We start from the raw sequence: 13,661 nt of genomic DNA on the forward strand, positions 1-13,661 counted from the left end.
AAAAGTATAGTGGCAAAACGGTAACAGGAATCCGATCTTTGACTACCCGCTCCCCCCACCCGGCCTCCTTCTTCCCTATTTTCAAAGAGTCAAGCTTTCTGATGGTCCAGACCTGCCTTCCCAGGTTTGCTCCACACCTTTCTGAAAGTCAGGAACAGCTGGAGAGGAATGCTTTCCTCTCAAACAGATGTTTAAAAATGTCGATTCCAGGGACTTACCTGGTGCTCCAGTGGCTAAGGCTCACACTCGCGATGCAGGAGGCCCAGTTTTGATCCCTGGTTGGGGAACTAGATCCCACCTGCCGCAGCTGAAGGTCCTGAGTGCTGCAACTAAGGTCTGGCTCCGCTAAACTAATTAATTAATTTAAACAAGTGTTTATTCCATGCAGCTCAAGCCAAAAAAAGATTATTAAAGACATTTATTTCAGAAAAGGTTTATCTCTCCAGAATGTACAACATGAGAAAAGTCACTTCTTGAGATTCTCACCAAAAAAAATTTCATGAAGCAATCACCTCAGCTCTGAAATTTCACACAGTGAAACATGCCAAATACAAAAGCATGCCGGAATGCTTTTTATTAAGAAATGGCTCCCCTTTCCTTTATCCAAAATAAAAAAATAAAACAAAAAACTCAGCAACGTGAATGATTACAATAGCTAGATCTACAGAGATAACGTTTCAGCGTAGAATGTTTTCTCATCCTCTGCTGGCCACTTTCTAAATATGACAAAAGTGCTTACAATTTCATTTATGTCTTTTCTCAACAAACATAAGATGAGCTTCCCATCTCCAAGCAATGCCCTAACAGAAATTAAACAATGGTGTCCTAAATAGAAATTAAACAATGACAGCAAGAATGACTACTTTCCGGGTCCCTTCAAGATCTCGGGAAGTCGCAGTCTAATGGCACCCTTGAAGCACCACCCACTGGGTGGCAACTTGGCTGGGGTTTGCTCCCTGAAGATCTCCGGACTCTTGAAGTCAAAGCAAGGCAAGTAGACATGAAAGGAAGTGTCCCCAAGTTTCAGATTCCGCAAAGCAATTCCTAAATTTGTTAGCAATTCAATTCTGAAATATTTCTTCCTATCTTTATGTCAAATTCCTCCATCCCCAAAGCCATAGGTTGAGTGACAAAGACTAAACAGGCAGAAAGAAAGCACACGTGCTGCAAAACACACCCTGGCATGTGTTTTGCATATGGCTCCATCGGAAACAAACATCTATTTAATTTAAACACATTCACACAAACAGGAGAAGGCAATGGCACCCCCACTCCAGTACTCTTGCCTGGAAAATCCCATGGATAGAGGAGCCTGCTAGGCTGCAGTCCATGGGGTCACTAAGAGTCGGGCACAACTGAGCGACTTCACTCTGGCTTTTCACTTTCATGCACTGGAGAAGGAAATGGCAACCCACTCCAGTATTCGTGCCTGGAAAATCCCAGAGACAGAGGAGCCTAGTGGGCTCCCGTCTATGGGGTCGCACAGAGTCGGACACGAATGAAGTGACTTAGCAGCAGCAGCACACACACAAGTGATAGAGACCAGAGCAGTTCTATAGAATGATTTGAGGGGGAAAAACTCTACAACTTTAACCCTTAAATCTTGACTAGCAAAAAAAGAAAGTATTGGAATAGCAATCATGGCAAACACAAACAAGAGTCAAGAAAACTCCAGACATATTTAGATCAGACACCCAGGAGTATTTCAGTCACCAGCCTGGTCAGCTGAGTCTGCGGCTCCTACTTGCATAATTAGGTTTCGAGGTGAATTGCTGAGGCTTCTAGTGAGCTCCACAAAACACTATGTAAGTTCCCAGACAGACTGTGGGAACACATTTCAGATGATCTCAGGGGTGGAAGATTCCATAGCGTCTATCCTGTAGACATCGTACTCTCACCCCTAGCGGATGACCAATCCCCTCCTCCTACCTAAATGTAGACACTATGAAAGGCAAGAGATTGGTAAAATAGATACTGTCTATTACTATATGTCTGACACTATATTTACATTCACTCTTGTAATGCCTTTGGTTAGTTCTAAGTAACTGAGTGATTGCCACAATTTTTTTTTTTTTAATTAAGGGGCTAAAAGTTGACCCTGGCTAACCTCATAGTTACTAAGTGGCATGCTGCTGCTGCTGCTGCTAAGTCGCTTCAGTCGTGTCCGACTCTGTGCGACCCCATAGACGGCAGCCCACTAGGCTCCTCTGCCCCTGGGATTTTCCAGGCGAGAATACTGGAGTGGGTCGCCATTGCCTTCTCCGACTAAGTGGCATAGCTAAGATTTAAACCCAGATCTGCAATTTTTTTTTCAGTATCGTTTCTGGTATAAGAAAGAGCTGATCTTTGTATGGAGTTAATTCCTTCAGAACATTTCACACATAACTTTCACCTTGACCTCATAAAATTTTATGCGGTAAACAAAAAAGTTACCATTTCCCCTTTTTTATCAAAGAGGAAATTGTCGAGATAGCAGGCGGCTTTTCCAAGGTCATACATCAAGTTATTGGAAGAACCAGATTCATTTGACTCCTGATTAAGGGCTTTTTAAACTACAGCGATCTGTCCCTGTCCTCATTGGAGATGTAAAAGAACTGATCACTATCTCTATCTCTCAGTAAAAAAAAAATTATACACATAGATATAGAGAGACAGACAGAAACAGTGATTTCAGAGACAGATGATAGATAGAGAGATCTAGGTTTAAATAATCTTTTAGAAATATACAAACTAAGTAGAATTGCCCTCAGAACTCCTTCAGTCTTCATCCTGAGTCATCTCCATGCTGTGCCCAGATGTTCAGGATCTCATTTTGACTCCAGTCTAAAATCTCTGTCCTTGGACAAAGCTCCTTCCTTACTCTGAAGCAAACTTTGCCACACCAATAACCTGCTTTCTCGAATCTTAGCCATTTGGAATTCTTCTGACTGCCAAGAAGGAACTACCTTCAGTCAGATAGGCTGACTACCAATAATGCGAAAGTGAATATTAATGGCTTGTGATTTAATCATCCCAGGTAAGTGTACATTCTAACAGGAATTTCCCAGAGGCAACCTCTCCAACTTTGGCCACCTGATACAAAGAACTGACTCACTGGAAAAGACCCTGATCCTGGGAAAGATTGAAGGCAGGAGGAAACGGGGACGACAGAGGATGAGATGGTTGGATGGCATCTCCAACTCAATGGACGTGAGTTTGAGCAAGTTCCAGGAGTTGGTGATGGATAGGGATGCCCTGCAGTCCATGGGGTCGAAAAGAGTCAGACACAACTGAGTGACTGAACCTCTCCAATAGTATGAAGTAAAGGCACTAACCCTGGTCAATGGGCCAAATTCTTGGGCACTAGGATACTCTATGATCCCAACCATACCCGCAGAACTACCTCCTCTGATATGTTTATGTAAGTCAGTCCTCTGTTTTCTCCAGATGCCCAGTTTTTTAAACTTTCCATCAATTTCATTGGTTCCTCTGAGCCTTGGCAAGCTTCATGAACCTCCTTTTGAATTGCATGTTTTTCTCTTTATGCATGCAGATTTCAGGCCATGGTGAGTCATGAATGACTCACACTGAAAGGTAAACAGCAAACAGGCACGAACATGGGTTGATGGCGTCTATGCAGGCACTTGGTAAAAGTGTACCCCAAGAACCGCCGGCCTCATGAGTCACCACAAAACCAAAGAGGGAATTTACTCTGACAGAGGCAGCTGAGATAAATTCAAGAGATCATAAACATACACAAAATTTGGAAAGGAAGTCTAAGTAACTAGGTAAACACAAACTATTGTGGCACTGAAGCACTTCTGGGACTCCATCATATAGAAGTAACTTGAAGTACAGAAAAAAGCATGATTATGTAAGTTTGCTGATCATGCTTGGATAATATACAGTAGGTGGAGCTCATGGTAAAGAATCCAGCTGCCAGTGCAGGAGACGAGAGAGACCGGGGTCCCATCCCTGGGTTGGGGAGATCCCCTGGAGTAAGAAGTAGCAACCCACTCCAGTATTCTTCCCTGGAAAGTTACATGGACAAAGGAGCCCAGCAGGCTACATCCACGGGGTCACAAAGAGTCAGACACGACTGAGCGACTGCACACGTAAAAAATTATAATACAGTGCATAGTAAATTCTGATAAATCTATATAAGGGAATATTGCACAAATATTAAAAATGTTTATGAAGAGCTTTGATAATATATTAGTATGAGGCAACAGTGTTTTGTCTATATACATATATAATTTTATAATAGTAATGGGAACGTCAGTCAATAGGGTGCAACAGTCTCATGAGTTATCTTCTTTGTGAACTTTAGCTCCATCTTATTTGACATTTGGTATTCTCTTATTTCTACTGTGTATATATGAAAATAGTTGTTCACAGCTCACACATATGGAAATCATGAATATTTTCTAATATAAATAGAAAGAGGAGAATGTTTCCAAATAGATCTTCAGAAACTCAAAATATATATATATATATATATGGAGGGGCTTCCCTGGTGGTTCAGTGGGAAAGAGTCCGCCTGCCAATGCAGGAGACACGAGCTTGCTCCCTGACCTGGGAAGATTCCGCATGCTGCAGAGAAGCTCAGCCTGTGCGCCACAGCCATTGAGCCTGTGCTCTAGAGCCGGGGGAGCTGCAACCTCTGAGCCCATGAGCTGCAGTTACTGACGTCCTCTCGCCCTGGAGCTGGCGCCCCTCAACAAGAGAAACCACCAGCACTGAGAAGCCTGAGCACTGCAACAGAGTAGCCCTCGCAGCAATGAAGACCCAGCACAGCCAAAAATTAAATTAAAGATATATAAAACTATTTTTTTAATTAGTGAGGAGTTTAAAAAAAAAAAAAAAAACACCCAATATGGAAACAAGCATCACCTAACTCCTAAACCTGAAACGATATGTCCGTCCTGTTCAGCTCTGAGTTCCAGAAAAGAGACACTGCTCCTCCTGTGGTCCCTTAGCTGACACATTCTTTCTTGTTCTCTGTGCCTTTTCTCTATGTTCACTTAGGTCTTGCTGGAATGTATCTTCTCAAACTTCTGTAATGAAGATCTTTGAGTGGTGAATCGTCTTAATCTTTCCTTCCTGAAGATTCCTGGGGTGGGGACTGGTCTGCCCAGCTTGGGTCAGCTGCCTTTCCCTAATCCAATCAGCTGTGGCCAGGCCCATCTTTCAGCTCCATGTGCAGTAAACACGGAAGACGTAGGCAGTTTCTAGAAAAGTGTGGGTGGGGTGAGGGTTTATCTAGGCAAAATGATTAATAATGTAATAATAATAATAGGTGTCCAATGTATTCCTCCAACAGAAATGCAAATTGAGTCCTCAACTGATGCACCTGAGAATATCTGTTGATAAGCCAAAGCCATTATTTCCTATTTTAGCTATTTTTCAAATTGTGTCGTTGTTTTCAAAACACTCACTCTCTTCTACAGAAGCTGAAAGAGACAGCAGCCTACGCCAGTAATTTTCAACTTTACACATTAGGATTCCCAGAGAAGCTTTATTTATTTATTTTAATTGCCAGCATCTGGATCCTACCCCAGAACCACTGAATCAGAATTTCTGACAGTAAGGCTCAAACACTAATATTTTCCCCAAAACTTTTTATTTTGAATAATTTCATTAGTACTGAAAAGTTGAAAGAATAGTACAGTGAAAACCTACATATCCTTCACTTAGATTGCACTAATTATTAACATTTAGGGGTGTGTGGGTTTTTTTTAACTCCCCAGCTGATGTTAGTGTGATGGGATGGAGAACACCCCTAACTATAAAACAAAAAGAGCACAAAATGAAGTAGATACACCAAGAAAGATAAAGATTAAAAATGGCATCCTGGCGACACTCAAGATCCTGTATTTCATACCTGGGGTTCTATGAGCCACCTTAGTATCATCATCATAAAATCACCTTCAGGGCTTAAAGTAGCATGATGTAGGAGTTTGTTTATTGCTATCAAAAGAGTCAGGAATAATATTCAGAGGCAATAAAATTCTATAACCTCATCCCTAAATTAGCAACAACAACAGCGGGTTTATTGACTTGAAAGATCAAGATTACATTAAGAGGAATGTACTTTTTTCTTACCAACCCAAGAATTGAACAAGGGTCTCCTGCATGGCAGGCAGATCCTATACCATTGGAGCCATCAGAGAAAGACCTTTTAAAAACCAGAAGCTGTGTATTCCCAAGAGAGTGGGATTAAAGATAATTAGACCACAGGCTATGGTTTTGTGGAAGCAGCAACCACTAAAGTAGCCAGTTGGTGAATCAAGTCAAACTTTTCACATACCAGGCTCCATCTGAAAGGGGAGGTGTGGGGAGGAGGAGGAGAGGGAGGGGAATGGTGTGTCCCCGAGGTGACAAGTATTATATCATATCATTGATGTGGTTTAGAATCACCAAAACCTGATAATAAAAGGAGACTGAATCTAAGTTAGTTCTATTATTCTTTTCAGACATATTTAAAAATATGATTGTCTATGGATACTGCATCCCATTATTGGCTGGACCTGGGCCAACCACTTCTATTCCCAACCCCTGTGCCTCTGCACCCACGTCCAATTTTAGAAAGATCAGGCGGTCACCAAGCTTGGAGCTGTCCCCTGATCACCTCATATTCGAATGACAGCCTTGGTTTCTGTTTACAAAATATCATTTATTTTGCAAAAAGACAATGAAGCTGTAACTCGATATCATGCAAATACTGTTGGAAAGGGGTTTAGGTCTGTATGACCTTAAGATATCTCTAAAGACAGAAAATAGTTTTTGCTGTCTTTTAAGTTTTGCAGGTTTTTTTTTTTTTATCTTTATTGAATTTGTTACAATATTGCTTCTGATTTATGTTTTGGTTTTTTGGCCTCAGACCTGTGCAATCTTAGTTCCCTGACCAGGGATAACCTTCACCCCCTGCATTGGAAGGCAAAGTTTTAACCACTGGATCACCAGGGAAGTCCCAGTTTTACAGTTTTTAAAGTTAAACATTTGCCCAGAAATGTACCTGAAATCATTCCTGTAAGCTACAAATAAGCAGATTTTTCCAAACTGTAAAAATATGAATGAACTTTCTGGGAGAAAATTTAATAAACTCAAATAACGTGAGGTCTAGTCAAGCTTCATTCTTTATCGGCAAGTTTACTTTAGAGGGGAAAACTCATTTTGTCAAAATTCAAAGGGAAAAAGTTTTTAAGCAGAACTAAACGTTCAAAATTCACACTCAACAAATACAAAGAATCCTTCAGAAAAAGGAAAGAATCAAATTAAGCACCAAGTTCAACAATATTTTAAGGAGGAACATGAAAATCAATGGACATGGAGATGTTTGGGTGTCTACCACCTCTCCTCGACCCGCCATGCAAAGAACATAAGGCAAGAGAATTCTACCCAAACTTTGTATTCCTTCTGAGAAAGTCTGATCTCAGGAAAACAGTGTTTAGGATCAGGAATTCTTAATGCCATAGGTTAGTCATTAGAAGTGCAGGATTTTTGTGTGTAAGGGTGTAAAAGGATTTCTCTGTATTCAAGGAGACTTTAAGGCTGGTGATGACTTGATAATAAGCCAAAATTATAGACAAAACATTACAAAGTGTGATGGGGGAAAATCATGATTTTAAAAAAGTTAATTAGCTTCTGTATCTGTACTTAATCACTGTCAAGTCATCAAAGAAAACTTTCTTTCAAGTTTCTAGTTTCCTGGACTCTATTTGCATGGGATCAGAGAAGTGGAGAGTAATACATTAAAACAAAAATATTTTCCTACCAGATTAGTGCTCTTATTGAATTATGCCAAGTGCCCCTAGGTTACCAAATTCCTTTTTAAGACTAACTCCCTGTATACATTAATAATGAAAGTCCACACTACACAGCCTCATAGGTTGCTCATCTCTGAAATTCTCCAAAGGAAGGTCTTGGACTGAGAAGTCATGGGGCTACTCACTGTGGCTAGCCAACGACACGGGCGAATTTGTCACTGGCAAATTCGACCTACTCCCGGCAGCTGGAGACGCAGGTGTCAAAGACTTCCCTTTGCCATATCTCACAGCAAACCAGCAAGCTGGGCTCCTATATCTCTGAGCAGTCAATTTAGCCCTGAATTGTGGCTCCCCTGGCTGACACAGTCAGGCTGGGCTCTGCCTGACAGGCAGCCAGCCCCATATGCCCTGCAGCCCGACAGGCAAGTCCTGCTTGGGAGTAGCCCTTGCTGTGGGAGGGGCAGCGTGGAGGAAAATGGATGAGTCACACACTAGGTGAACACACACAGACTCTCACAAAAGGCCAAGGCTTCTCTTTCTGGCAAATGATCCGGGACTATAGAGATGGCACAAGATTTGTAGTATTAGGCCACAGCTACTAACATCCTCATGCATCTGCCTAAGCCTGAAAATGGGATACAGGAAACACAAATGTCTGTGCTTGGAACTCTGTCTTGGGTTGGCTTTCTGGTCACAAAGATTATGGTTGTATGGTTCACTAATTGTCTCTGGATGTCCCTAGTTCAGGTACAAGGTGGCACTGCCATTCCCAACCTCCTTGTAGTTGGATGGGGTCATACAAGTTGTTCTGCCATGGGGACCAGCAATTTAAAATGGTAGCCACTCCATCCTGAGTAACAAGTATGGGGCCTGCTGACCTGTGATGGGCATGAGTAAAAGTTGACAATTATTTCTAGTTGCTAAAATTTGTGGGCTATTTGTTACTTCAGCATAACTTAGCCTCTACTGATAGATACAAGGACCAAGGCTCTTGGAAGATGACATAGATAGTTATACATCTTTCTAACTTTGAAACCCTCACAAATCTTTTTCAATATTTTTTAGCATTTATGGACTTTCTAGCTCTCCCAAGTCCATGTTCAAAAACCACACTCACATTTATCTAAGATGTGGCTTTTTTCAAAATCTGTATTAAAGGGTTCTTGTAACACAGAAAAAGGCACTCATTTTTAATCCCAGAGATCCCTCATCCTAATTTTGCTTCCTGGATCTTCTTTTGCTCTGGATCTTCTAGGGAAAGAAGTCTGAGAATCCTCTTTGGGGCCAAAACCCACTGAAGTTCCACCAGCAGATGGGAAAATTCAGTATTTTCATTGTATATGTACCATACACCCGAGTGTCCCCTATATTAGTGGATATGTAAATTATGTAAATTTCACTGCTGACCTCTCAGAGCTCACCGTCTTGTTGGGGAAAAAACAGAAACATAGATGTGAGACTTCCCTGGTCATCCAGTGGCTAAGAATCCACTTGCCAATACAGGGGATACAGGTTCGATTCCTAGTTGGGGAACTAGATCCCACATACCTTGGAGCAACTAATGCTGTGTGCCACAGCTACTGAGCCTGAGTGCCCTAGAGCTGTGCTCCACGACAAGAGAAGCCACTGCAATGAGAAGCCTGTGCACCGCAGTTAGGGAGTAGCACCTGCTCGCCGCAACTAGAGAAAGCAACTAAGCACAGCAACTAAGACCCAGCACCCTTAATCAATCAATCAATAAGAGAAACATAAATGTAGAAAATGCATAAGACCAAAGCAAGGATGGGTTGATGAAGACTGGTCCAGGGTCGCTTGATGCAGCCTGCAGGCCTGGAAGGGCACCTCCAGTTTATAGTGATGGCAAAGTTGTGGCAACAGGAGAAACTGAAGCTCATAGTTCATATGCTGGGTTAACTTTTCTTGAGCATCTACTAGAGACATAGACTATGAAAGATAGAGGTGTTCTTGGGGATCATCCAAGCCCAACCTCATACTGCCCACAGGAGAAAACCAGTTCAGCTATTTTTACCAGGGACTCTCAACTTTGGAAAAGGCAAGTCTTGGCCTAAACTAAATAAAGCAGAGCTCTCCAGCATGGCTTGAATCTCATCACCAGTTTCTCCCTGACTCATACATGGCACACTGGTTGAAGCTTTTCATCATGTTGTTCCAAGTCTCCAAAATGCCAAACCCACTGTCTCTTTCTTGAGGAAGTCTCCACAGCTTAAAGTGAAACTGAGTGCCCTCCTTTTGCATATAATTACCTTATCATGGCTTTTGTAATGTTCGGATTGGAATCTTCCCATCTGAAGTCATCTTCACCAGGGTTGCGACCTAGCCTGTCTTGTTCGTTCCGCTCTTGCTTACAAACTGTGTCACATTCCTCTTCCTTTCCATTGGTCTCTCCTGCCACCTGAAAGGCCTCCACCCATCTCCACCCAGAGCTTCACCTGGTGACTCATTCTTATCCTCAAGTGTCTACTCAGCTTTTAGACCATCCACCACCAACGAACCTGGCCCAGGTCCCCCTCTGCACCACCAAGATATGTGGTACACAAGATTGGCACCACTTCTTCATTTAGGTTTTGGCTCAAATGCCATTTCAGAGAGGCATCCTCTGATTTGGTAGCCATTATTTACCTAGCCAAGGTCATTCTGTCTTCTTTCTTGCCAAAAATCTAGACTTGATGACTCATCATTATTTTGAACCAACAGGTGACGGTACAAGTCCTCTTACTGATCACTGAATTAGATGTAGATGGATGCCATTTGTATTCAGTGAGGTTTAGTGGGAAGTCTGCTGGGGGATAAGGGAACTTCTAGGAAGGATTTCTCCTGATAAAATGAGAGAGCTACACTAGGGGGGGAATTTATCTTGCCCCTCTTCATCTACCCTTTTCTCCCTTCTGGCTTTGGCAGCTGCAAGAGGATGTAACATCTGCAGCTATAGAAGTCATCTTGCAACTGAAAGGAAAATGTCAATATATTGAAGATGGGGAAATAGAAAAATTGAAAAAGCCTTGGTCCTTAATGATACCACTAACTTACTGAACCCACCCTGGGATTGATAACTTCTGGACATTTCCAATAAATAATTAGTGCTCCCAGGATTGATATGATCATAAGATTTTCTACTATATGTTGTCAGAGTAGCTTGACTGATACTCTAGTACCCTCCCCAAAGCAGCACCCCAGTCATTGTCTATGATATTCCATGTATTGTCTTCATACATATCATCAATGCAAATTATCATGCTTATCGAAATATTGGTTGGTTTTCTTCCCCCACTAGAAAGTAAACACCATGGAGGCAGGAGTCTGTCCAGTTTTATCACTGCTGTATTTTCAGCACATAGAACAGTAGCTGGTGTCTTGTAGGAGCTCAATAAATGTGTTACTCAAGTGATTGGATGAATAAATACCTCTGGTGACAACTCTTTGATACTTAACTATCTCTCATGGCAGATTGTGAGCTCCGTTAGATCAGAGACCTAGATTTAATTATTTTTATCCCCCCACCCCCAAACTAATAGACTGCTTGGCATACAGTAGGTAATTAATAAATATCTGATGGATGGAGAATATGCACTCTAGGACCTTCCTTCAATAACCATGCCTCCATTTAGGACACAGCTCCTGAGAATCTCATATTGGACACCTTGGTGAAGGAATTCTGAACTGTCATCTCAGGACAGTTTCGCTTACAAGAGAATTTTATGAGAGTCTTAACCTGGCATAAAATCCTTGAGATTGGACTCATAGACCAAACTTCTGATGAAGTACTTCCAGTAATCAAGAGCTGATCCCCTCAGAAGGCAGTGCTTACAATCACATTGCAATTATATTATTCCCCGAGTGGACTCAAATAGGTCTCTTTGTGACTGACAACTATTGTCTTGTCTTTGAAACCCTGAACACCTGCATGCAAGCAGCTGAACCTGGCAGAAATGGAATTACCATATTTCAGTGACTCTAAGATGCTATTGATTGAAAGATGCGGTGACTTTATGGACAGCTCAGAAATAATACAGGTAACTAAACTCTAAATCAGTGCCAGGAAACCATGGAAAAATACCAGAGGGTATTTCAATTTCAGAAGTGCATCTTAGAGTTGGTAAAATACAAAATGTATTTATAACTTTAGAGTAATGTACACAGAATTCCACAGCCCCTCCAGAGGTTGATCAATTTTTCTATGATTCCTCCTGAAACTTAATGATATATATTCGTTCTCTTCAAACCATGGAGGTAATTTCCCCCGCCAGTCCTCACATTACCAACCTCATCTCACATTTTACAGAGAAAGTAAAACCAGGAGATGAGACTCCATCCACCTCTCACTTGCAAACCCTCAAACCCACCATCGCACACCCCCCAGCTGCTCTTCCTTGCCTCCTGTCTTGTTAGAAGAAGCCCCTGTCTTCCTGTCAACACTTGTCTCTTCCCAGGAGCTCTGTCCTGTCTCTTCAGCTCTTCTCCAGGGTGACATTCTGTTAGATTTCCTATTTCCTGCCTCATCAAGCTCTCCCTCTGTGATGGATCATCCCATTAACCTTCACATATAACAAGTTTCTTCTTTCCTAAAAAACCAAAAACTAGTTTCCCATTCTGCTACTCACTCCGCCCCACCACTTCCTTCTTAGCCAAGTTTCTCCTGTGAACTTTCCACAGCTAGCTGTGTCTCCTTCCTCGTACTCAGTTCTCTTTCAGTCCTGTTTGCTCCTTCAGGCCTCTGCAGCCAGCTGTACACGGGCCACCAGTGCTTGCTCTCCACCTTCGAGACCTGCGTGCTAACTCTCTGCTCTCTTCTCGCTTGCTCTCTCGCTGCTGCTGCTGCTGCTAAGTCGCTTCAGTCGTGTCCGACTCTGTGCAACCCCATAGACAGCAGCCTACCAGGCTCCTCCATCCCTGGGATTCTCCAGGCAAGAACACTGGAGTGGGTTGCCATTTCCTTCTCCAATGCATGAAAGTGAAAAGTGAAAGTGAAGTCACTCAGTCCTGTCTGACTCTCCATGACCCCATGGACTGCAGCCCACCAGGCTCCTCCATCCATGGGAGTTTCCAGGCAAGAGTACTGGAGTGGGGTGCCATTGCCTTCTCCCACTTGCTCTCTTGGTAGCTCTCAACTCAGGGGACCACTTCTCCCTTGATAGAAACATCATTTTTTTTTTCCTCTTTTTTTTTACTTTTTAAATTTTGAAAGTATGTTAATGCATTTACAAGAGACTTGGAAAACACAGAACAGATTTACATAGTTCTACTATATTTTACCCCTTTTTAAGCAAATAAATGAAGATTTTTAGTTGGAGTTTCAATATCAAACTCTCAAAAACCAATAGAATGAATATCAGAAAAGTAGAAGGAAATAGTCGACCCGAACAGTATCATAAACCAATTCAACATAATTAAGATTTACACAACCTTCACACAACAGTAGGGTACAAATTATTTTCACGTTCCCATAGACTGTAAACTAGGAGACACTGGAAAATATCCAGGGCCATAAAACAAGGTGCAAAACCTTCATGATCTAAAGGTATTGAAATCATACAGGGTCTGTTCTCTTATCACTGTAGAATTGTTTAGAAATCAATCAAAAAATATTTGAAAATAAGCCACACATTTTTAAGTCCAATGAAACACCATTATTTTTGTTTTGTAGCTAATCTTTATTTTATTTTCTTTCATTTGAGTATAGTTGGCATAATATTGTGTTAGATTCTGGTGCACAGCAAAGTGATTCAGTTATTCATTTCTTTGACCATTGTCTCCAAACAAGTCCCTTCGTGCTTCCACCCACCAACCCTTTAGTCTTACATTGTTGCACCTTTCTTCTTTCTCTTGGTTCATGTGTTCCAGTGTGCAATCATCTGCATGCATGCCTACTGTGTGCTCAGTCCTATCAGGTTCTTA

The 13,661-nt window shown here is 41.9% G+C and overlaps 1 protein-coding gene across 2 annotated transcripts in view; it reads right to left on the minus strand.

Annotated features, from left to right (window-relative positions):
* The window catches only part of ADGRF2 (adhesion G protein-coupled receptor F2), a 38,272-nt gene extending 30,126 nt beyond the window's left edge, over positions 1-8,146 (minus strand). Inside the window, exon 1 of one of the 2 annotated variants that reach the window (XM_005696384.3) lies at positions 7,934-8,146. The gene's annotated coding sequence lies outside the window, so the exon portion shown is untranslated. Of the gene's footprint in view, positions 1-218; positions 270-7,933 lie in introns of those variants that run through there. The other variant, XM_005696385.3, reaches the window with a different exon arrangement.

Source organism: Capra hircus, chromosome 23 (assembly GCF_001704415.2).
Source record: "Capra hircus breed San Clemente chromosome 23, ASM170441v1, whole genome shotgun sequence".
NCBI lineage: Eukaryota > Metazoa > Chordata > Mammalia > Artiodactyla > Bovidae > Capra > Capra hircus.